Here is a 25,225-nt window from a genome sequence, read left to right as displayed (position 1 = left end):
CAGGAGACTGTGTCTGGTGAGGGTCCTGTCTCTGCTTCCAAGATTATACCTGGTTGCTGCATCCTCATATGGAGGACTGGATGAACTCTGTTTCCCCATATGGTGGAAGGGATGGAAGGGATGAAGGAGATGAAAGGGGAGGCAGATCTCTGAAGTCTCTTGTGTAAGGGCATTAATTCCATTCACAAACCTGGAGCCCCCATGACCTAATCACCTCCCAGAGTCCCCACCTCCTAATACTATCACCTTGGTGATTAGGTTTCAACATATGAATTTTGGAGGGACACATACACTCAAACTATAGCACTCCCCCAGTACTCATCTGATTCCCTTCTTGGGAATTTACCACAGTTGAAGAAAGGGCCCTCATTCATCAAGTTGCAGTTGGGTGGGGTTGGGAGACTGGTCTGTGCAGGAGCATAAAGGCACAGCCCCCTTTGCCTCTCAATGCTGGGGTCATCCCAGCCCCAGTCGTCCCCATATGATTAGTTGAGGTGTTTATTATGGCAGCATTGTTATTCATTCTCTCCCTCCACCCAATTCTGTATTTTTTTACTCCACTCTATCCCCATCTGTTCACTCCCACCCCAAGGATGGATCCCAAGAGCCTTCCTAAATAAATCTCCATATTCAAACCTTCTCCTTAGAGCCCGTTTTCTTGGAAATCCAACCTGAACAGGAGCAGACCACAGAGGGGCCTGACCTGCAGTTTATGTGACTATCAGGTAACTGATCCCCTAGATGGAGACCACGATCTGACCCCTTCTCCAGGGCAGAAATTGTGGCCTGTGGTGAAATATATTACAAATTCTACTTGCTTTAATTGGTGTATAAAAGTTCAAATTTAGGCCCAAATTTCTCCCTAATCTAGCTACAGATATATAGATATATATATATATATATCAAAAAAGGACATGCAACAGATTTCTAAATAAAAGCTTCAAGCAAATAATTTGCAAATGTTATTATTCTCCCTTTGTGCTAATCTTTTATAAAAAGGCATAGCCACCTTTGCATAAGTCACTTTAAAAACAGTAAAACACACTGGGCGCGGTGGCTCACGCCTGTAATCCCAGCACTTTGGGAGGCCAAGGCGGGCGGATCACGAGGTCAGGAGATCGAGACCATCCTGGCTAACATGGTGAAACCCCGTCTCCACTAAAAATACAAAAAATTAGCCGGATGTGGTAGCAGGCACCTGTAGTCCCAGCTACTTGAGAGGCTGAGGCAGTAGAATGCTGTGAACCCGGGAGGTGGAGCTTGCAGTGAGCGGAGATCGTGCCATTGCACTCCAGCCTGGGCGACAGAGCGAGACTCTGTCTCAAAAAATAAAAAATAATAAAAAAATTAAAAATAGATCCATCTGCTACCACATGAAGGAAAAATTATTACTAGGCAATGTCTAGGATCTTAGGACCCACTTGGAGATTTTTCAGAGGATATCCCATAAATAACATCTATAATATGCAAGGCACGGTCTTACGAATACAAAAATGAAAAAGGCGTATTGCCTTAAGAAGTTTACACTCTAGTGGTGCAGACAGAGAAGTGAAAGGTGTAGTATGATAAATGCATGAGAGAGAAGGGTATTTCAAGGGGACCCAGCATGTCACCTAATTCAGCCTAGGTAATAGAGAAGGTTTACAGAAGTAAGGCAGTAGTGCACTTAGCAGAATTTATACTTTCAAGGAAGAGGAGAGTTCCCGGGAGAGAGAAAAACAGATGCACAGGCCCAGAGATAAGAGATAAGGCCCAGGACTTATTCTAGAAACTGAAAGTATTACCATTATATTGCAACACCTAAAACAGTGCCTGACAATGTTGAATGCTTAGTCAATATTTGCTAAGTAGATGAATGAACAAATGAAGTAATTGCATCATTTGACACATCTAGTATAAGGCAGGACAGCTGTGAGAGATGATGTTTGAAAGATTACATAGGAATTAGGTCATGAAGTGTCTTCCTAATATGTCAAGTTAAAGGGTTCCTTATTCAGAAACATGAGAAATTTAAAAATTTAAGTATGGTGGCCATGATGAGAGTTGCTGACAACCATGCACACTATAGATTACAGAGGCATGATTGAGGGCAGGCAGTCTAGGAGGAGATCATCACAGTAATCCAGGGAAGACATACACTGTCGTGAAGGCTTGAGAAAGAGCAACAGAGACCAAGAAATAATAAAGATCAATGCATTCTGGAGATACTTAGAAAGCACTATGAACAAGACTTGGATAATGGTTTGGATTTGCATCCTTGGTGAGAAACAGACACCATTTGCTTTAAAAAATCTTGGGAATTTCATTGGACATTTTGTATCCACCATGCGGTGTGAGTTGTCAGTTGTCAAGATGCTTTTAGGTACCTTAATTGAACTTATCTCTGCAAGGAAATTTTTCACAAAGTTATTATAACCCCCAATATTGCTACATCTCCTTTGGTTTTCTTTCAGTTTTCCAATTTCTTTTGTTTCCTTGGTAACTCATGTAGTAAGGTAAAAGAAAAAAATGCTTCTAATGTCTATATTGTTCAGGGCTGTTGTTTCATTATGTGATACTTCAAAAAATAGCCTTTCACATCAAATTTTAAATTATTCAGAAGAAATAAAAGGTTAACATTACCAAGGAGGAAACATATTCTGTACATTTTCCAATCTATATTCTTCAAGGGGAGGTGTAGCTGGACCAAAGTAGAGATATTTATAGATCTTCATCGTGCTCCTAAGAGTGACAGGCTGGGATATACAGAAGCAACAGCAAGGCCAGGCTGCCCACTCAATGTTTCACCTCCTTGTGAGGAGATTATTTCAGAAAGCAAAGAGATCAGGGGAGGGGAAAGATTAAAAGCTTTATTCTCGGCCAGGCGTGGGGGCTGACGCCTGTAATCCCAGCACTTTGTTGGCCTCCAAAGAAGTGATAAATTGGGAGGCTGAAGGGGGTGGATCACGAGGTCAGGAGTTCGAGACCAGCCTGACCAACATGGTGAAACCTCGTCTCTACTAAATATACAGAAATTAGCCAAACATGGTGACGTGCGCCTGTAATCCCAGCTACTCAGGAGGCTGAGGCAGGAGAATCGCTTGAACCCAGGAGGCAGAGGTTGCAGTGAGCCGAGATTGTGCCACTGCACTCTAGCCTGGGTGACAGAGCAAGATTCTGTCTCAAAAAAAAAAAAAAAAAAAAAGCTTTATTCTCTTCCAAGTTTACTGCAGTTGTTCTGTTTCAATATGAGATCTTCTTATGATTAACATCAGCCCTCTATAGTCAGTCTCAGGAATCTGCAAACTTAGTTTTTTGATACTCCTATACAGTGCCATTCATCAATAAGTTTGGAATGGGGGCAGGAGATAATTTCAAAAACAGTATAATATTATCTAGGAGAATACAGCATCATTACATCCTTCACATAAATTATCCACTTTTCTCACAGATGGGTTCACATTAAAATGAATGGTGAAAGGAGGAATAAAAAAAATTCAATCCTAGCCCAAGGTAAATCTTATATCTATTAATATTTTCAACCCCTTTTATTTAAAATGTGAATTCTAATTTGTGAAAAATTTGTATTAAATGAAGTTGAAACATCTGGCATAGAAGGCATCAGGTGACATCATCAAGCAGATGCATGCTACATCTATGAAAAGCAGTCAGATCTGTCCAGCAGCAGCTGACTGGACTCAATGGCATTTCCTCCAAGTGCCCTGTTTCCTGTGGCCTTGTCTGCCTTGCCAATTTTTATTATTTGAGCCCAGTGTCTTTTCTATTTGACTCTTAGCAGTGCTTCTTCAATAGCATAGTAATTGCCTCTGAATCTACCACACTGCCACTCTCCCCTTACATTATATTTAAGGGCACCACAAGACCTCCAGGACTGACTGCTACACATCTCGGGCCTGACATTGGTATAGCCCGTGCAGTACAGATACTAGGATCCATCAAAGGCCGTGGAAAATACACACAACAAGATTGGGCATGCAATCTAAGACTGGATTGCAGTGACAGTTATATAATGTGTAAAAGTACTAAAAATCATTGAACTATACACTTAGAATTGGTGAATCTTGTAATATGTAAGTTTTACCTTAGTAAAGATTAAAATAAAAAGATTCATCAGGCAGTAGAAGTAGGTAGGACAAGTTTAGACTGACACTGATATACACCTAAGTATAAATCAGTACAGGGGGTTCTATCATCATGACAGGAGCTAACCACACAGAATCAATTTGTTGGAAGAAAGCACGAAGCCTGTTACATCAGTTCCCAGTCTTGGGAAGAGTAGAAACTATTTAACCCAATAAAAGATAATGTTTTTGTTAGTGTTGGTGATTCATCATAGCTGACACTAAGATTCCAAGACCGGGTCCCACCTGCTGAGAGAGCACTGCAACAAGGAATTTACATTTGTCAATTTGGGTTTTAAAGTGTAAACCAACCCTATCTAATTTAAGGGCACAAAAAATACTTCATTGGAAAGGTATGGGGTCTTTCACAGAACTAAATAAAAAGCATTAAGTAGAATTAATGCATTAATCAAGCATTAAGTAGAATACTACAGGAAACAGGACAATCCCAATAATCTGGTATTCAGGACTAATGAATAGTCTCTTTAAAGAGCTGCCAGCACATGCTAACCATCACTAACCGTCTTAAACAGTTAATTACCATGTTCTGGGCTAGGTTCTATATTTAAGAAATCCCATTTCTTAAACAGTTAAGATGGTTAGTGATGGTTAGTGTGATGGCAGCTCCCTAAAGATGGTTAACCATCACTAATGTCTTAACTGTTTAAGACCATTCCAGATTTAGTTTCCAGAGAAATAATGGATTGTTCTTGCTTAGGCCAAGTGTCCATGCCTCGGGTAGGGCTCTTTCACTGACATCCCCTGTAAGACCACATGCAATGGAAGAGGGTGAGGCGATTATTTTTCATATTAAAATGAATGTATTTTTACCAAAACTAGAGGAAAGGGATGCTGGGCAGAAAACACACACACACACACACACACACACACAACACACACACACACACACACACACACACACGTCCACTATGCTATTATCAATGCAGGCAATCTGAAGTTCTTTTTCTAGTTACTGTGTCCATTAAAGGCAGGAACTTGGCAACTAAGCTAAGATTAGGAGAATTTTTGTGGTTTTACAGAAAAGAGGCTAGAAAGAACACAACAGGGGCTCAATTCTATAAGAGGTCTGAGATTACTAAAATAAATAAATAAAAAACAAGAGATTGGAGATAAAACAGAAGTGTAGCTTTATAAACAGGGTAAATAAGGCTTAAAGGAGGGAGATTCAGATGCGAGAAACTCAAGTGGGAAAAAAGGAGTAGCTATAACTCATAGAACAAAGCCCAGAACATGATAATTATTCTTGGGCAGCAAGGGCACCCTAGGAATATTGAACCAGTGGTCAGCCCAAGAGCACCTTCTTCTGTTCTCTCTTGTTATTCTCTGCCATCCCAGCCAAGTCTCACAGTTGGTCTAGGTCAGTTTAATCAAATCTTAATTTTGTTAGAATTAGCTCAGTACTTAGATATCAGCATTTATTAGTAGACCCAGTTGTGGTTTCTCCCCAAAATATTTTGAATTTTTCCAAGAAATCCCATTTCTTAAAATTTTGAGAACTGCTGATTAAAATAAAAACCTAGTGGGAGGGAGGCTTTGAGTTTCTATAGCTTTGATGTTTTCTGAGTCGTATAGAAAGAATGAAAGTCAGTTAAGGTATACAGTAATTAGTTAGTGCCTACTCTGTACAGAGTGCTGTGAAAAATATTGAAAATATAAAGTGCTATGCTTTGAATGTTTTTGTTCCCTCCAAAACTCACGTTAAAACCTAATCCCTAATGCAACAGTGTTGGGAGGTGGGGCCTAATATAAGGTGTTTGGGTCATGAGGACTTTGCCTTCATGAATGAATTAATGCCACTATAAAAAAAGACTTTGGGGAATGGGTTCACTCTCGTCTGCTCTTCTGGCATGGATACAGAGTTTAAGGTGCCATCTTGGAAATGAAGACCAGGTCCTTACCAGACACCAAACCTGCTGGCACCTTGACCTTGGACTTTCCAGCCTCCAGAACCATGAGAAATACATTTCTGTTTGTTATAAATTATCCAGTCTCAGCTATTCTGTTATAATAGCACAAAACAACTAAGACAGATACCCATCAGCCGTGTCCTTAAGGTGCTTATCATAAAAAAGGGATATAAAATACCAGCATTCATTGTATATATAAATGTATTATGGCATGTCTGTTCAAAGGCCATTAGAGCATAGCATAAGTATCAATACCTAGTTTACCCTGGGGAATCGAGAATTGAATCTCCTTCAAAGGAGAAATGGTATTTACAAGGAGACTTGAAGGAGAAATAGGATTTCGGCAAATGGACAAGGAAATATGCATGATTATGAGAGCATATGGCATAACTCTCCTTTAAATATGAGAGAAACTGACGTCTTGGAGGAGCTTCATAAAGTACAGTGTTTCTGGGGAGGAAATGGAAGAGGAATGATGAGGCTGGGAGGCTGACTGTAGATCACATATATCTGGTCATTGAGGCAAGTCATTAAAGAATTCTGAGCAGGAGAGTAACATGAGAAAGAGCCTTGGAAAGCCATGAGAAAGATAAAGAAGGGTGAGACCTTCTGTTTCCAGGGACTTCTGCGTCATCCAGGTAAGGCATGATGAGTGGCTGTGGAGAGAATGGAATGGATATCTAGTTCATAAAATGTACAGCAATTAATATAACAGTTAACGTTCGTAACATCTATCAGGCACTGATACTGTGCAGTGACTAGGAATCCAGGCTCTGAATCCAACTGCCTGAGTTCAAACATTATGTCTCCATCCATTACTAGCCATCATGGGCAACTTGCTCAGTTTCCCTGTATCTCAGTTTTCTTATCTGTAATTATAACCTACTTCATGGGACAGTGAGGATTATTCAGTATTCCCACAAAATACATGATCTTGTTCTTTTTTATGGCTGCATAATATTCCTTTATATGTATGCACCATATTTTCTTTATCCAGTCTACCACTGATGGGCATTTAGGTTGATTCCGTGTTTTTGCTATTGTGAATAGTGCTGCAATAAACATTTGCATGCATGTGTCTTTATGGCAGAATAACGTATACTCCTCTGGGTAGATATTCAATAATGGGATCGCTGGGCAGAATGGTAGTTCTCCTTTTAGGATTTTGAGGAATCGCCATACTGGTTTCCACAATCATTGAACTAATTTACACTCTCACCAACAGTGTATAAGTGTTCCCTTTCCTCCACAACCTTGCCAGCATGTTTTTTTTTTTTTAATAATAGCCATTCTGACTGGTGTGAGATGATGTGGTTTTCATTTGCACTTCTCTAATGATCGGTGATACCAAGCTTTTTTCATATGCTTGTTGGCCGCAAGTATGTCTTCTTTTTCAAGGTATCTGGTCATGTCCTTTGCTCACTTTTTAATGGGGTTGTTTGTTTTTCTCCTGCAATTTTAAGTTCCTTATAGATGCTGGATATTAGACCTTTGTAATATGCATACTTTGCAAATATTTTCTCCCATTCTGTAGGTTGTCTGTTCACTCTGCTGATAGTTTTTTTTTTTTTTTGTTTTTTTTTTTTTGCTGTGCAGAATCTCTTAAGCTTAACTAGATCCTATTTGTCAATTTTTGCTTGTGTTGCAACTGCTTTTGGTGTCTTCATGAAATTTTTGCTTGTTGCTCTGACCAGAGTGGTATTGCTTAGGATGTCTTCCAGGGTTTTTATAGTTTTGGGTTTTACATTTAAGTATTTGATTAATCATGGGCTGAGTTTTTTACATGGTGTAAAGAAGGGGTCCAGTTTTAATCTTCTGTATATCGCTAGCCAGTTATCACAGCACCATTTACTGAAGAGGGAGCTTTTTCCCCATTGCTAGTTTTTGTCAGCTTTGTCAAAGATCACGTGGTTGTAGGTGTCTGGCATTATTTCTGGGCTCTCTATTCTGTTCCATTGGTCTATGTGTCTCTTTTTGTAAAAAAAGTACCGTGCTGTTTTGGTTACTGTAGCCCTGTAGTATAGTTTGAAGTCAAGTACTGGGATGTCTCCAGCTTTGTTCTTTTTGCTTAGGGTTACCTTGGCTATTCGGGCTCTTTTTTGGTTCCATATGAATTTTAAAATAGTTCTTTCTAGTTCTGTGAAAAATGTCATTGGTAGTTTGATAGAAATGACATTCAATCTGTAAATTGCCTTGGGCAGTATGGCCATTTTAATGATATTGATTCTTCTTATCCATAAGCATGTAATGTTTTTCCATTTGTTTGTGTCATCTCTGATTTCTTTGAGAAGTGTTTTGTGGCTCTCATTGTAGAGATTTTCCACCTCCCTGGTTAGCTGCATTCCTTTATACTAACAACAGCCAAGCCTAGAGACAAATCAAAGAGGCAATCCCATTCACAATTGCCACAAAAACAGATAAAATATCTAGAAATAAGGCTAACAAGGGAGGTGAAAAGTCAAGTTCATTGGGAACATAAATTCTTGAGTCAGAGTAGCGACAGCTGATATATAAAGTAATGGATAGAGCCAAAGGCCTTTTTAAGGAAGAATTTATAGTACTTGGTAATAGATAAACTATAGAAGGTAAATAAAAGACAAGAAGCAAATGTCACCAAAATATTTTGAATTTAGAGTGCAAAGTATGAGAAATACAGAACCTAAGGGGCAAAGATGTTTTTGGGGCATTGAATTAAGATTTTTTGATAGGTTGAATTTTGGGTAATGATGTAACATTTAGGTGGAAATATCTAGTTGGTTGCTGGATATTAAAAGTTTTTAGAGTTGTTAAGTATCTTAGGAATTACCATAGTCCATTGCCTTATTGCCTTAGCAAGAAAACTGAGATCTAGAAGGATAAATAATTTATCCATTATAACACAAGTAATTAATATACAACAAAAACTCAAGCTTTTTTGCACCCAATCTAGTGCTCTTTTGACTATATTGTACTGCCTTCTCTAACTGCTTGGTTAGAGCAGAAGCAATGACAAAATTATAACTATGGGAGAAAACTATAGTGGTAAAATATATTCAAGTCATGAGATCTGTGAGGTAGAAAGTTTGGAGCATATACAGCAAGCAATTTTCAATTTACATGCCAGCTCCAATAAATTGTTATGCCTGCTTAATATTGTATAGAAAATAATTTTGAACCTATATCCAGGCTTACTGAAAATGAATTATATAACCAATTAGAAATCATGGACAAGAGCAAGTTGGAGAAGTGGGCAGTATACATGCCACCTATTGCTATCGCTGGTCAGAAAATTGCAGCCAGAACCATGGGAAAGAAGAGAACGTATTTGTAAAGACAACAGACAGCCAAATGTCATAATGGTCAGCCTTGCATACATTAATGACATTTTCTTTCTATTATTTTTTTCCTATCTTAAATGGAAGGTGTCAGATAAACTGCCGAATGCTTACTGTTACCCTGGAAACATGAAGGACTTGAATATTTGTGGAATCATGACAGAAAAGGTTGAAAAATACTAAGAGGCGAAAGCTAGAGAGAGAGAGAGACAGCAAGAGAGAGAGAGGAGAGAGAGATACATAAACTACTAATTAAATTAAGCTCTTTTACATAACCTAGCTTATTTGTTCTGTACTTTCCCAGACTTCAGCTTAATTTGATTTTATTCAGAGACTATCTAGTAAAAATTCTTTTGAAATAAACTATATATGTGAAAGTCAAGATTGTGGACTAACCACACACATTTATATTATTTTATTCCTAATAACCCAGTAACTGGTTATAAAGGATACATACACAGACACACACATTCACATACACCATTATTATATATATTTACATATATACACATATTTTATATTTGTTGTTATATATATTTTATATGTGTGTGTGTCTGTATATATATTTGTTGTTATATATACTTTATATGTGTGTGTGTGTGTTTCTCCATATATATGAAGAGAGAGAGAGCAGGAGAGAGAAATACACAAAATCAATAAAGAATAAAAAGGACAGAAAGCAGGCCATTAGCAAACAAGAAAGGTCATCAAATTTCTTAAAGAGATTAAGCAGTTAGAAGAGTGGTGTAGTGAGTTGAATGGTGGTAATCAAAGAGATATGTTCATGTCTTCATTCCTCAGCCTGTGAATGTTACCTTATTTGGAAAGAGTCTTGCAGACATCATTAAGTTAAGGGTCTTGAGGTGAGAAGGTCACTCTGGATTTTCTGGGCAGCCCTAAATTCAACAATAACTGTCCTTATTAACAGTGAGGCAGGGAGCAGATTACATAGACAAGGAGAAGGGCCTGTGAAGACAAAGATGGAGATTTGGAGTGACACAGCTGCCAGCTGAGGAATGTCAACGGCTGCCAAAAGCTGGTCAAGGCAAGGAACATATTCCCTGCAGAGTCTCTGAAGGGAAGGCTGCACAGGTGTGGAGGCCAGAAGTCAAAAACTCTAGGCTGTTGACACCTTGATTTTTTTGACTTCTGGCCTCCAGACCTGTGAAAGAATACATTTCTATTGTTCCAAAGGCTGCTAAGTTTGTGGCAATATGTTACAGGTAGCCACAAGAAATTAATGCAAATGGTTTCTATGGAAGCTGAGTAAATTGGCCTTGCAGAAATACAGAGAAGCTCAGAAAACACCAATTGGAAACATATAGTAGAAAATGAAGGTATTAATTGAAAATTAGTGTTCAGTGTTCGTTAAAATTGCCCCCCAACTCCCTTACCCCAAGAAGTGGGAACCCAGGATTTACCACTCTAGCAAAAAGCAGGAAGATTCTTCTCTATAGAAACTGCATGTTATGGACAAAAGCCGGGTAGTCAGTATGTTTGTTTCCCATCCAAACACCCTAAAGGAAAGTTGATCAATGGACAAGCCCAGCCCACAATCAATCGACTTTTCATTCCCTTATTTTTAACAAGTAACTAAGGAACCCTGGACACTTTTTAAAGGCTCCAGAATTAAAGAGAGGCCAGTAGATAAACCAAGATTAAAAAGTCCACAGAGAAAGTTAAAATGATTCAAGGATTTGAAGGAAACAGTCTATTTATTGAATATTTTCACAGATAGTTATGCCAGTTAATAATCTATTACCTTTCAATTCCAAACCCATCCTCTTTTCTCTAGTTGTGACAGTGGAACTTGTCTTTGCTGGCTGGTTCCATGTAGGCTCTGTTAATAGAGGTCACTGGGAGAAGAAACTGCAAGGTTGGATACTGCGAGGTCAGAAGTGGAGGGGGTGTTTTTAATTTTATTTCAAACTACTTTATTGAGGTATGATTGATATATAAAAAGCTATACATATATAATGTATAAAACTCAGTGAGTCTGAGAATAAATATATACTTGTGAAACCATCATTATCATCAAGGCCATAAATATACTCATCACCTCGGAAAATTTCTTCTGCCCTCCACCCCTTTTTTTTTGTTATAAGGACACTTACCATAAGATCTACCCCCTTAGCAAATTTGTAGTATATAATGCAGTGTTTTTAGCTATAGGCACTACGCTGCACAGTAGCTCTTCAGAACTTATTTATTTTGCATAACTGAAACTTTATGTTCTTTAAACATCACCTCCCCACTTCCCCCTTCCCCCAGTCCCTGGAAACCACTGTTCTAATCTTTGCTTTTATGAGTTTGACTATTTTAAATTCCATAGATAAATGAGATCATATTTGTCTTTCTGTGTCTGGCTTATTTCACAGCATAATGCCCTCTAGGTCTATCCACGTCACAAATGGCAGGATTTCCTTCTTTTTTAAGACTAATATTCCATCATATGTATATACCACATTTTCTTTATCCATTCATCTGTCAGTAGACATTTAGGTTAACAACAAACCCTTGAACAACCAATAGGTCAAAGAAGACATCAAAAAAGAAATTTAAAAAACTTGAGACAAATGAAAATGAAAACACAACATATCAAAACTTATGAGATGCTGCAAAATCAGTTTCAGGAGAGAAGTTTATAGAGATAAATGCTTGCTTTAAAAATAATTTAGAAAAAAGAAAGATCTCAAGCAATCTGACTTTACACCTCAAGAAACTAGAAAAAGAACAAACTAAGCCCAAAATTACTAGAAATTAGGAAACAATAAAGATTAAAGCAGAAACAAGTAAAATAGACACTAGAAAAGAAATAGAAATTATTAACGAAACTCAGAGTTGCTTATCTTTTGAAAATATAAACAAAATTGAGAAGACTTTAACATAGGAAAAAAGTGAGAAGGCTCAGATACATAAAATTGTAAACGAAAGAAGAGATATTAAAACTAACACCACAGAAATACAAAGGATTCTAAGAGACTACTATGAACAATTAAATGCCAACAAATTGGATAAACTGGAAGACAGAGATAAATTCCTAGAAACATACAACCTACCTAGACTGAATTATGAAGAAATAGAAAATCTGAAAGACCAATAATGAGTATGGAAATTGAATCGGTAATCAAGAGCCTCCTAACAACAACAACAACAAAAAGCGCAAAGCTCTTTCACCTCACTGGTAATTACTGTAAACAGCAACATTGTCAAACTCTTCCAAAAAATTGAAGCTGAGGGAACACTTACAAACTCATTTACAAGGCTAGCATTAGCATGATATCAAAGCCAAACAAGGACATTACAAGAAAAGAAATGACAAGGCCCATATCCCTGTTGAACATAGATGCAAAAATCCTCAACCAAAGATGAGCAAACCAAACTCAACAGCACATCCAAAGGATCATACGCCATGATCAAGAGGCGATTTTTGTTCTGGTGTTCTTTTCCTCTTGTGAGGGATGCAAGGGGCCCTCTGGTGTTTCTCACCGCAGCACAGGGGCATTCCTGCGGCAACCATGCCCACTCAGGCCTGAATCTCTGCCTCTGGAGATTCCAGGTTCCTTCCTTATTCAGTTTTTCCTCAATCCTAGGAGTAGCAGGTACTTTTTGCAGCTACTACCTCAGTATATTTTAGAGTTCTCTCTTAGCTGTTAATACATCCTTTACTTAGTTCACAGTTATTTTCCCTATCCAAATTATGGGTGTGGTCATTTTTGCTCTTTGACTGAACTCTAACACAATAGTCAAGAAAATACTGAGCCTTTAAATTCTATAAAGTTAAACATTAGAAATAAGATAATAACTCTCAGATATTATAAGTGTTATTGCTAAAGTAAAATTTTCAATATATGGTTAGAAGATTAAGTTTAAAAAAATCTCCCAGAGAATAGAAAAGCAGTTAGAGATGGAAAATAAGAAAGGTGAGATTAAGATGCAGAAGAAGGGGGGAGTGAAGGGAAGAATAAAGCTGTCAATATCTTCTTACGATGGGAGGTATCAAGAGATAATATATACAGGGCTCAAAAACAAAGGGGCAAGTATGTTATTTAAACATGCAAAGAGAAATTAAATGTAGTAACACTTGTTTAGTGCTTTAAATTTATTGACACATTTATCCTCACAATAGTCCTCCAAGGAATTGACTATTATTATCCCTATTTTACACATGAGAAAAAAAAGAGGCTCAGAGAGCTTGAATAACTTGCCTAAGATTATACAGCCAGCAAGTGGTGCAAGTAGGACTCGAGTCTGTGCTCTTATCTATTATTACTGCTCTGCATCTTTCTATGACTTTATTGGGAAGAGATGGATAGGGATAGTAGAAGGCAATGCTAATGAGTTAAATCATTGCCCATCTCTCTCCACAATAGATTAAGACAATATTTAAAACTGATGAATCAAGAAATAGCGGTAAGAGATGGGTAATCACCAGAAAAAACAAAAACAGAAGCTATTTAAGACAATTTGGTCTCAGGAACAGAACTGTGGCAAGGAATAGGTGAAGCAGGGATTTGGAATTTTCCCTTGTAAGCCCTTTATCTATTTATTATTATTATTATTATTATTATTATTATTTTGAGACAGGGTCTTGCTGCATCACCCAGGCTAGAGTGCAATGGCACAATCTCGGCTCACTGCAACCTCTGCCTCCCGGGTTCAAGCAATCCTCCCACCTCAGCCTCCTGAGTAGCTGGGATTACAGACGCACACCACCACGCCCAGCTAACTTTTTGTATTTTTGTAGAGACGGGGTTTCACCATGTTGGCCGGGCTGGTCTTGAACTCCTGGCCTCAAGTGATCTGCCCGCTTCAGCCTCCCAAAGTGCTGAGATTACAGGCATGAGCCACTGTGCCCAGCCCCCTCCTGTATTATTAACATATACTTTAATAATTTATTCTAAACATTTTAAAAGAAATAAAATTATAAATGATCTGAGTTAACAAGAGAAAAATGGAGCCATCCAGTTAAATTATACATTAAAGTTATATCATTTTTTCTTTTTTACATTTTAAATACTAATTATACAATCAAATGTGATAAGAAGGAAATTCCCTTCTCATCTGTGATAGAGATACCTGACCTGAGTCCTTTAGAGAAGAAGACCTGGTAACTACCCACAACAGGGTTTGGGAGGCCCCTATTTTCACACTTGGTAAGAGATACGAAAGTGGTTTCCAATCTAGTAAAGAGATGCCATTTGAATAGTAAGATGAAAAGTTAAACATTAGCAGCCACAAAAGGTTTGAAACTCAAGACAGGAATAAGTGTCCAAAATGTGCTTTTTGTCCAACCAGAAGACCTCTTATAGATAAAAGATAAGCTCTCTGGAGGGTGGCCTTTAATGACAGGAAAGGGCTCTGAATTCTTGTATATTTTGCTAGACAGACTGGTGGTACCGGCATCATCCTGTATATTTATTAATCTAGAAACTATTTTCAAACCTGGTGTCAAATGCATCTCATCAACTATTATAAGTTCAAACCAACAGATTAAACAGTACAGTAAATAGTTCAGGATAGCAAACCGGTGCATGGTAAAACAGCAATAAGACCTTACACACCCTTAAAATGAGGTCTTTCAGGCACAGGTAACGATACACATTGATATGCTGCCATCTAGTGCTCATTGCTTTAGACAACTGAATTAATCATATGCTGAAATGGATTTTTAAATTATTACTATTTTTTAACTCTTCCCCTTAGTCTCTGCAGCAGTTCCTGTTTTTCATGGGGCCTTCTGAGACCTAAACCAAAACATTTTCCTAATAAAATGGTATTTATACACACACAACAAATCTACAGACAGCTTTATACACAATGGAAAGCTCAGTGGGTTCTACCTAACACCTGTACACAGACAGGTTGATCAAGTTTTCGTGGCATGCCACCCACAGAAAGGGTATAAGGAAGGTTTAATTACTTCAGTAAGTCATCTGCTAAATTTGAGTAACGATCACTATTACAAAGCCATTACTATTACTCATAAAATTCCTTTCAACATGTATTAACAGTTGAGAGAGAAGGAATTACTCTTTTCCCAATATGTCACAAAGATACTCTGAAAAAAAAAAAATCTGAAAACCAGCTAGAAATGCTGACTAAATTGCATCATTGAATTCCTTGGGGGGCCAAAGAGAAGAAAGAACTAAAACAAGAGTGGAAAGTTAGGGGCTGAGGGCATTTTTACTACAGGTGCATTTGCTGATGCCAGGAACGTAGTCTTAGAATGCAATGGCCTCCCAAAGCATAGGATTCAAGGCCTTGCTCAGTGTGAGAACTAAGATGTTTGCATAAAAGTGGAACCCTTAAAAGATTACAGCAGCAAAGAGAAACAAGGAAGTTTGTTTGTAGGGGCTAAAGTTCAGGTAGAGAAAAAAAAAAATCTTCCCTCAAAATTATAACCATGTCCTCTGTTTCATAGGATTTGGGTTCAAACCTATACTAATCTGATAGGTTGGATATGGGGTATAAGAAAAGGAGAAAGGTCAAAGGTTATGATAAAAGAAAAACTTTAACCGAATTAAATTTAAAGGAATTTAATTGAGCAGTGAATGATTTGCAAATCAGGCAGCTTTCCCAGCCAGAGTAGGCTCGGAGACTCCAGCGCAGCCATGTGATGGAAGAAGATTTATGGAAAGAAAAAGGAAAATGAAGCACAGAAAATGGAAGTGAGGTACAGAACCAGCTGGATTGGTTACAGCTTTGTGTTTGCCTTATTTAAACATAGTTTGAATAGTTGACGAGATTTGATTGGCCAAAACTTGGTGACTGGCCCAAGTGTAGGCTACATCTGGTTACACTTCCACTTGTTATAGTTTAAGATGTACAAAGAAACATTTAGGCTGAATTTAAAATATGTAAGGAGGCAGTTTTAGGCTAAGCTTTATTTAACAGTTACTCCAAGGTATTTGGTGTTTGGCTTGAGTAACTGGAAAAATGGAGTTGTCATTACTTGAGATGGAGAAAGTGGGGTTTGTTTGAAGAGGCAGATGAGGAATTCGGTGTTAAAAAGTTAAGTTTGAGAATATGTCGGACATCTAAGTGGAGACATGTAATATACAGTTAGATTTATGAGTCTGAAGTTCAAGGAAGAATAATGGGAAGAAGGGATATATTAGGGAGTAGTCTACATGACAGTGGGACTATAGAACTGTAAGAAATTGTTGAGTGAGTACATGTAGATAGAGAAGTCCAGGAACGTACCTCTGGGACATTCCAATATCAAGAGGTCAAGATGATAAGCATGAACTAGTAAAGGAGCCCTAGAAAGAGGAAAAGCAGGAAAATGTGCAATCACCGGTTAGAAAATGTAATAAGAATTGGATGCATTCAAAATAGCACCAAAAATCTATAAAATGCTGAGGAATAAATAATAATATGAGAGACTTATAAGAAAAGTATCTTATTTTTTAAAATCCACCATATCACGTTTTGACACTTTTATTATAATTGCTAAAAAACACTTTGCATTAGAAGTGATACAGCATAAAGCCATTAAAGTGAATGGGGTAGATGTATGTTACTGATATAAAAAGGCTTTTAGAATAATAATACTTGATAAAGGACAAAAACAAGGTGACAGGACAAAATCTATAGTAAGAAGTTATCTTTATAATTTAGTATATTTAGTATATGCATGAATGGAAGTATGAAAGAATGTATAGAAGACTGATGAGTGATTAAAAACACAGCTGACTTTCGGTTACCACATTATAAATATCTGAATGATTGTTTGAAATTTTTCCACGTGCACATAAGAACATTACTAACAAAGTTAGAATTTCCAGTGACGATTAAGTGATGATAAATCAGCATCTCCTTCTTATCTGCATGGGATATGTTCCAAGATCCCCAGTGGATGTCTGAAACTGCAGGTAGTAGCAAAGCCTGTATTTACTATACTTGTATGCCTTTCTGAAAGTCAAATAAAATACAGAGTTAAATTTCTACATTTCAAAAATTTTATTTGGGAAATGAGAATTGCATTTCCAGGCAAACACACAGAATGGGTGGTCTTCAGTATGTCTGAAAAACAAAGAGACGGTTGGAGGTTTTATAAAAAGGAAAAATGTTACCCATTGTTTTGGAAAGAAACAATGGGTAACATTTTTGGGGAGCTGGCAAGCTCTGATTGGTGAGTGATGGCAGTGGGTAAAACTAATCTTAGTGTCACAGCAGGTTATTTCATTAGCTATCAGATAAAACTGATTTCAGATTACAAGAGGCAGTTTCAGTAGCTGGGCTTGTGGAAAATTTAATTCTTGGAGCAGATGCTATATTCCCCAAATGCTTTTTCCCCTGGGCCCTTCACTCTGATTTAGTTGGGTATGACAAGAATGACCCAATTTCTATAATCAACTTTCACACCTCTCATAAAGTTTAATTTATAAATTAGGCCCAGTAAGAGATTAACAGCAATAACTAATAACAATATAAAGTATTTATAACAATATACTGTATTGATAGTTATTACGTGAATGTAATCTCTCATTTTCTCTCTAAAAATTTTCAAACCAAGCTTGTTGAGTGAAACCTCAGAAAGCAAAACCATGGTTAAGGGGGCACTACTATAATAGCATGGAAATGAAATTACAATATAATGTTCATTCAAGTAAGCAGAAATAAATATTTTACACACACATGACCAAAATTAAAATACGCATGGAAAACAGACTGAAATGAAATTTGTCAAAAAAGTTAATTTAGATTCTCTTGGGTTGTGGTATTGAGTATTTTTTCCTTTTTTTCATGATTCTATGTATTTCAAGTTATCTATAATATGTATATTCTTACTTTTATTTTTCCTGCTTATTATAAAAATTTCCAAACACACAAAGGAAAAAGTATAATAAAATACTAGGTACCTACCAGCCAGCTTCAACAACCATTAAAATTTAGATATACGTGTGTCATTTCCTCTCACCTTTTAAAAAAATCTGGAATATTTTAAAGCAAATCCTGGACATCTTATCATTCTGTTCTGTGCATGTAAGTCATACTCTAAATAACCACACTGCCATTTTACCTAATGAAATTAATAAACATTTCTTAATATCTTCTAAATATTTGGCCCATAACAAAAAATCTGACTGCCTAAAACATGTTTTTCTATAGTTGGTTTACTTAAATCAGAATTCAAACAAGGCCCATTCATTCCATCTGTTATGGCTCCAGAACCCTCTCCAATAGTGTTATGGACTCAGTTATGCCCCAGTTCCAAATGCATATGTTGAAGTTCTAACCTTAAAGTACCTCAGAATGTGCCTGTATTTGAAGACAAAGTCTCTAAAGAGGTAATTAAGTTAAAAGGAGGTCATTAGGGTGAGCCCTAATCCAATATGACTCTGTCCTTATAAGAAGAGATTAAGATACGGGCAGGTACAGAGGGAAGTCCAGGTGAAGACACAGGGAGAAAACAACCATCTACAAGCCAACAAGAGAGTCCTTAAAAGAAACCAACCCTGCAGACATCTTTATCTCAGTCTTCTAGCCTCCAGAATTGTGAGAAAAAAAATTTCTGGGGTACTTTGTTATGGCTGCCCCAGCAAACTAATACAAGCAAACTAATACAGCAAACTAATACAAGCAGTAAAGCCAACATCTGTTCTGATTGGTAAATGCACATCCTGTACAGGGGTTTAAATATTTTGCATATCAGTCACATTTATGTATTATATTATTCAACAAATTCACTATTCATTATGTATTAAATGTGTCGAATACCCTAAATCTATTTTATTCCTAAATAGTTCAATTTATATACATACATATCTATATATATACACACACACATATATATGTATATATATACACATATATGTGTGTGTGTGTATATATATACATATATACATATATACATATATACACACACATACATATACATACATATCTATATATATACACACATATATGTATAAATATATATACACATATATGTGTGTGTGTATATATATATATATATATATACACATACACAATTTTTTTCATGGATACTCAGCAATTTTTATAATTATTACCATACTACCACTCTTAATTGTTTGCCTCTCCTAGGATAGCAGAGTGCCCTTGGTCTCACACTCTTGAGTAATGAGAGCTAAAGCAACATATCTGCTTTATTCAGTTTGAATGGGGCTCATTGATATGTTTAGTATATACTCAACTGCCTGCTGAACATCCCACTCCATACATCCCATTGAAACTAAACATCTTTTCCTCCATGCTTGCTCTTCCTGACTTTTTGTTGTTAACTGATTAGCCATTCTCCACTCAGTTACCTGAGCCAGAAACCTCGGCACCTTTCAAACTTCTTTTATAGTTTTAAAATAATTATAAACTTAAAGAAAAATTGCAAGAATAGTATAAAGAACTTCTACTTTCACCCAAATTCCCTGTTAACATTTGCTTTATCATTTTCTTTATGTATATTATTTACGTTTATATTTATTTACAGTATTTATGTATATTTTTCCTGAACCATTTGAATAGGTTGCAGATATGAAGCCTCATCACCTTTAATACTTCAATACGTATTTTCTAAAACCAAAAATACGTATGTCACTATAGTCATCAAAATCAGGAAATTAATACTGTTAAAATACCACCATCTAATCCAGAGACCCCATTCAAATTGTTAGTTGTCCCAATAATATCTTTATAGCAAAAGAATTCAATTCAGAATCATGTATTCCACTTAATTGTCATGTATCTTAATCCTCCTTCAATCTAAAAAAGTTCTTTAGTTGTTCCTTTGTCTTTCATGACCTTGATCTTTGAAGAGTACAGGTCTATTATTTTGTAGAATGTCCCTCAATTTGGGACATTTGGGTTGTCTGATTTTTTTCCTCATGATTGATTCGGATTACACATTTTTGGCAGGAATGTCACAGAAGTGTGTTCTAAGTGCTTCTAACCAGGAGATACATGATGCTGATTTGTCTCATGACTGCTGATGGTAACTTCGCTCACCAGTGCCAGATTTCTACACTGTCAAGTTTCTAATTTTTCTCTGTGTAATTAATAAGTATTTGCTGGAGAGATACTTTGAGACTATATAAATATTATATGTCTCTTAATACTCTCACCCTCTAGTTTTAGCATACACTGATGATTCTAGTCTGAATCAACTGTTACTATCATGACTGCCAAATAATGATGTTTCTACATATAACACTATCTACATTCATTACATTTAGTTGGCATTTTTATGTAAGGAAGAGCTTTTCTTTATCCTGATTTTTCAAAAAAAAATCATTTATTCATTTTAGTATGGGCTCAAATATTCCTATTTTATTTAGCGGACTATAATTCATTAACATTATATTGGTGCTCAGATTGACCCAGATGTGGCCAATGGTGGCTCCTTCAAGCTGGCTTCTGTGACCTTTTGATATGTTTCTTCATTCTGTATTAACTTCCTTAACTTCTGGTGCAACAAGATTTTCCAGGCTCCTGTTCTAAAATCAACCATTTCTCCAAGGGACCCAGTTACTTTTAGTGAATAATACTGTTCAGAAACCAAGATCTAGGCACATGTGCTCATTGCTTCTAGCATACCATTACTCCAAAACCCCTTCAGCAGATAGAGCTAGGAAGAGCATAATAGCTAGATACGCACACACATATACAGACATACTTTCCTCTATATTTATTTTTACATATGTTTATGTATATATTGAAAACTATGAGTTCACACTGACATATTCAATTCCAATCCAACATCACCACAAAGGTCACTGTGGAATTCTTCCTCTCTCAATTTGTAACTTCCTTCTCTGTCAGTGAGAAACCTGGCTCCCATTAGACCCAACATATTTATTTCCTCACTCTCCTTTCATGCTTGCCACCTCTTTACTTGCCAAGGGGAAGGCAAAACAGCTGGTCATCGTTTTTTTATTATTTCTTATCATTCACTCTTCCATCCAATCAATCACTAAGTCCTGATATTTTTACCTCCTAAAAATTTCTCAAATTGGTCCATTTCTCTCCATTCTGATTTTTCTTAGCCTTGACCACACCACCTTTGTCTCTTACATGGCTTACAGCAACGGCATCTTAAATAGTATTCCCGGATCAAGATTTGCTTCCTTCCTGTCTGTTCTCCACCCTGCAGCCAGAGATATCTTTATGATATTAAAATTTGAAAATTTCACTCCAAATAATTCTACAATGGTATTGCATTGACCAATACTGTCTGGGTCTCTTCACAGCTTGTTTAACTCTCTTGTTTTGTTTCCTCCAAAAGCCCCTAGTCTCATTCTCTACCTTTTAGTTAGCAAACTTGAACTTTTTTTTTTTCTTCCAGTTCTTGTATTATACCAAACTTTCTTGTAGTGAACACTATACGCCACCTTCTTCTACCTGGAAACCCTTCCTAACCTGGACAACTCTACACATTATTTTGGTCTTTACTTAAATGTCACTTCTGCTATGAAATATTCCCTGACCTCCCCCACTCCACAGCACCTCTGCATGCTACTGTAAAGAGAGAAGCAAGAGATGATAACAGGGTTACAAATCCTCTAGTCTGGGGATTGTATTCTGAAACTCACACCCTACTGAGAATGAGCAGTCAGAGTTATAACTTCCCTATGGAAAAGCAGGTACTTAAATGCAGTTGTGAGGACAGATGGAAAGTACATAAAACACCTACAATGCATACCTCCTAGAAGGAGCTCAACATATATTATCCATTATTCACTCAACAAATGTTCATGAAATGCCAACTACTTCATAGACACTGTGGTAGATGCTGGGGATAGAGAAAATACAAAGTAAACTGTGAAACTATAGAATGAGTATCCAAAGTCTAACATATAGAATGAGTATCCGAAGTCTAATAGGGAGTAGGAGTGTTTGAAGGAGTCAGTCAACCTGCTTAAGAGTCAAAGGATAGACATTTGGCTGTGACATGCAGGAGTGTAAAAGGAGGAATTTTCAGGAAGACAGGACAATATGTGTAAGGACGGGGCGTGAAAGGCTATGGATTGTTTTTCATGGTACACATAATTCAATGTTGCATAAAACTGCATGGTACACATGATTCAACATTGCATAAAATTGGAACAAGAAGCTAACGAGAGATGAAACTAGTCAGAGAGATGGAGCATCTTGTATCCTAGGCAAAGTAATCATTTTCTCTTACAGATTGCCTTTCAAAAATTTTCAGCAGGAGAGTGCCATTATCCAATTTACATTTTTAGTCAGGTCATTCTGATAGCAGTGTGGAGAATTTAAGAGTCAAACTGGAGTCAGAGGACTGGTAAAGGGCCCATCTGAGGAAGTTAAAAAGAGAATGGATATGCTTTGGTATAAGATGCATTTAGGATACTCTATTGTTCTTACTAAAACACTGGGAGGATTGTGGTGGCTTACAGCAAGATAGAAATCTAGGAGAGTAGGTTTAGAATGGAAAGTTCAACAGCTCAGTTTGGTACGCATTGGATTAGTAATCTTTCTCGTTGCTTCCTCACAGGATTTAGGGAAGCACAAGACATAGAGATGTAGTTTGTACGGTGTGGCGATGTCAGTAAGAATGGAAAAGCTGGCCTCCATAAACTCTCACTGTACAAATGAAGCAACAGGTTACAGTGCGTGGCTGTAGGTACAGGAAATGGCCTGTATTCACGAGTCCACGAGCAGCGCATCTAGTATTTTTCCAGCCCTGGTGACTCAGAGCTGAAGATGGCGCCTGTGGTAGAAATCAGAAAAGTGGGAGGGAGCATTAGGTGTAGAAAAGGATGGCGTTTTAACTTTTATTTTCCACAAACAGGGAGATAGCTCTAAAGGAATAGTGGATAATTTTTTCATAAAATTTTGTCTGTTGTACAACTTCATTTCCCACGCATTAAAACCGTTTTCTTTTGTGGGCGCGATCGCGTGGGGAGTGACGAATCTGTTTCTTTGCCTCATTCATTCATTTTCTTATTCTGGGCGGCTTCCATGACAGCCTCCCCAGTTTTCCTTTGCCCAGTGAGTTTTTCCCTGCGCTAACTACAATTCTAAGGCGGAAAGAGCATTTTCGGAGGTGAGGGCGGGGAAAACTCAGGCTCTGTAGGGGCACCCGCGCATTTCCGGGTCCCTTACCGCTCCGAGAGAAGGAGACTGTTCCCGCTTGCATGGCCGGGGAGGCGGGAGCCCCCTAAGGTCCCCGAAGCTCACGCCCGCCTGCGGCCTGAGGGCCCCCAGGCAGGAGCCGCACAGCCCCTCCTCCTGGGAGAAGGCGGTGAAGGAGCGGGGGCGGGGCCGTGGTCTTTGCCCAAAGCGCGGGGCGCATCGGTCGCCATGGGAACGGCGGCGTAGGCAGGCGCTGACGTCACAGGCGGTGCTCTGTCCGCACTGCGGCACAGAGTCGCGGCTTGCTCTCAGAACACCGGTCGCTGGCGAGTTAGGTGGCTGCGCGGCCTCCTCATTTCGCGCTCGCGCCGCTAGGCTGGGGGAGTCGTTTTGCAGTGCTCCTGGTGTCGGCTCGGGCGGGACGGGCGGTTCTGCGTACCCCTCTCCGTGAGTACATCATGGGTGAGCTGGTGGCGGGAGCGCGGGCCGGGGTGCTCGGCCTTCCCGGCCCTCTCCGGGGCGGCGTGTCGGGGCTGCTGGAGTCCGAGAGCGCGGGGGCTAATAGCGTAGTGACCGGCGAGCGTGGGCCGGGCGACCCGGGGGAATGCGATTTCTGAGAGTACTCACCGTACTTTTGCGCTTCTTTCACTGGTCTCCGTGTCTCCGGAGAGTTGAGCATGGTGCTCTGATAGAGAATTCAGTCTTTGCCTTTCCTACTCCCGATTCTTATTTAAATGCTTTTAAATCAGATGCATACTGAGTGTGTTTATTTCCTTTTAGAGTGTCAACCTGGGGCTGAATCTTCCACCTGTCAAAGCCTTCTTAATTACGCCTGAGAAAAGGTGATCAATTTGTTACATTTATAAGAGCCAAATTATATTAATAGGGTTGTTTCGAGATGCATAAAAATAGAACAAAAATGTAGACCATTTAAGAATCCTTATCAAAGGTTGTGCTGCGTTTAGCATTCCTGTGAAAACATCTATTGTGAAAATAAAGCTTTTCTCTTTCTTTTGAGAAAGAGATGCCAACAGTTTTTTCACCTGTTGCATTAACAGTTGCTGTTACTGCTTGGGCGTTAGGAAGAAGATTGCTTCTTATGAGTACTCTGGGAGATTTTTTAAAGAACGCTTGAAAGAAATTCAAATACCAAAAGTGTTTTTAAACCATACTTAGAATCTTGTTTATGAAGAATAATGTTTATAAAGTTAGAATCTTGTTTACTTATGAAGAATCTTGTTGATTTATTCATTGAATTTTGTATACAGGATTTTGGTTTGTCTTTTTTTCCCTTGCGATAACATTTGGTTAAGGAGCGAATTATCAAGCCTCTCAGTTTTTTCTCCCATTGATATTGAGCCACATATTGGCTGATAATCAGGTTGTCTGTAAAATAAAATGAGATGAAATGTAATTCGTTTAATTTTCCTATGCAATATCTCTTAGACGCTCCTGTGAAAGGGTTTGTGAGGGAGAAGTTGTAAAATAATGGAATATATAAGATTCGGAGGTGTCTTTTAAAGTCCTATCTGAATTTTTGCAGAGGTTACTAATCAAATATTAGCCATTAATTCTATCTTGTGTTTGCTGTAGTACATATTAGGATTTAGAGATGGCTGAGGGCAGTTGGTCACGCCTGTAATCCTAGCACTTTGGTAGGCCAAAGTGGGTGGATCACTTGAGGTCAGGAGTTCAGTATCAGCCTGGCCAATATTGGTGAAACCCCATCTCTACTAAAAATACAAAAATTAGCCGGGTGTGATGGCCCACACCTGTAGTCACAGCTACTAGGGAGGCTGAGGCAGGG

The 25,225-nt window shown here is 38.0% G+C and overlaps 1 protein-coding gene and 1 long non-coding RNA gene across 17 annotated transcripts in view; one reads left to right on the top strand and one right to left on the bottom strand.

Annotated features, from left to right (window-relative positions):
• LOC129473943 (uncharacterized) overlaps positions 1–23,613 on the bottom strand; it is a 149,305-nt gene extending 125,692 nt beyond the window's left edge. Inside the window, exons 1-5 of one of the 3 annotated variants that reach the window (XR_008654441.2) lie at positions 23,449–23,613; positions 22,738–23,053; positions 22,025–22,114; positions 21,316–21,469; positions 17,310–17,391 (exon numbers count right to left, since the gene is read on the bottom strand). This is a non-coding gene — a long non-coding RNA (uncharacterized lncRNA). Of the gene's footprint in view, positions 1–17,309; positions 17,392–21,315; positions 21,470–22,024; positions 22,115–22,737; positions 23,054–23,448 lie in introns of those variants that run through there. The other 2 variants (XR_008654442.2, XR_010118880.1) reach the window with 2 other exon arrangements.
• Positions 23,614–23,721: 108 nt separating this feature from the next.
• The window catches only part of AHI1 (Abelson helper integration site 1), a 220,960-nt gene continuing 219,456 nt past the window's right edge, over positions 23,722–25,225 (top strand). For all 14 annotated transcript variants that reach the window (XM_055264859.2, XM_063631260.1, XM_063631258.1 and 11 more), the window contains exons 1-2: positions 23,722–23,865; positions 24,199–24,260. The gene's annotated coding sequence lies outside the window, so the exon portion shown is untranslated. The remainder of the gene's footprint in view (positions 23,866–24,198; positions 24,261–25,225) is intronic.

The sequence above is a fragment of the Symphalangus syndactylus genome, chromosome 2 (assembly GCF_028878055.3).
Source record: "Symphalangus syndactylus isolate Jambi chromosome 2, NHGRI_mSymSyn1-v2.1_pri, whole genome shotgun sequence".
Classification (NCBI taxonomy): domain Eukaryota; kingdom Metazoa; phylum Chordata; class Mammalia; order Primates; family Hylobatidae; genus Symphalangus; species Symphalangus syndactylus.
This window is presented reverse-complemented; position numbering and strand designations above follow the sequence as displayed.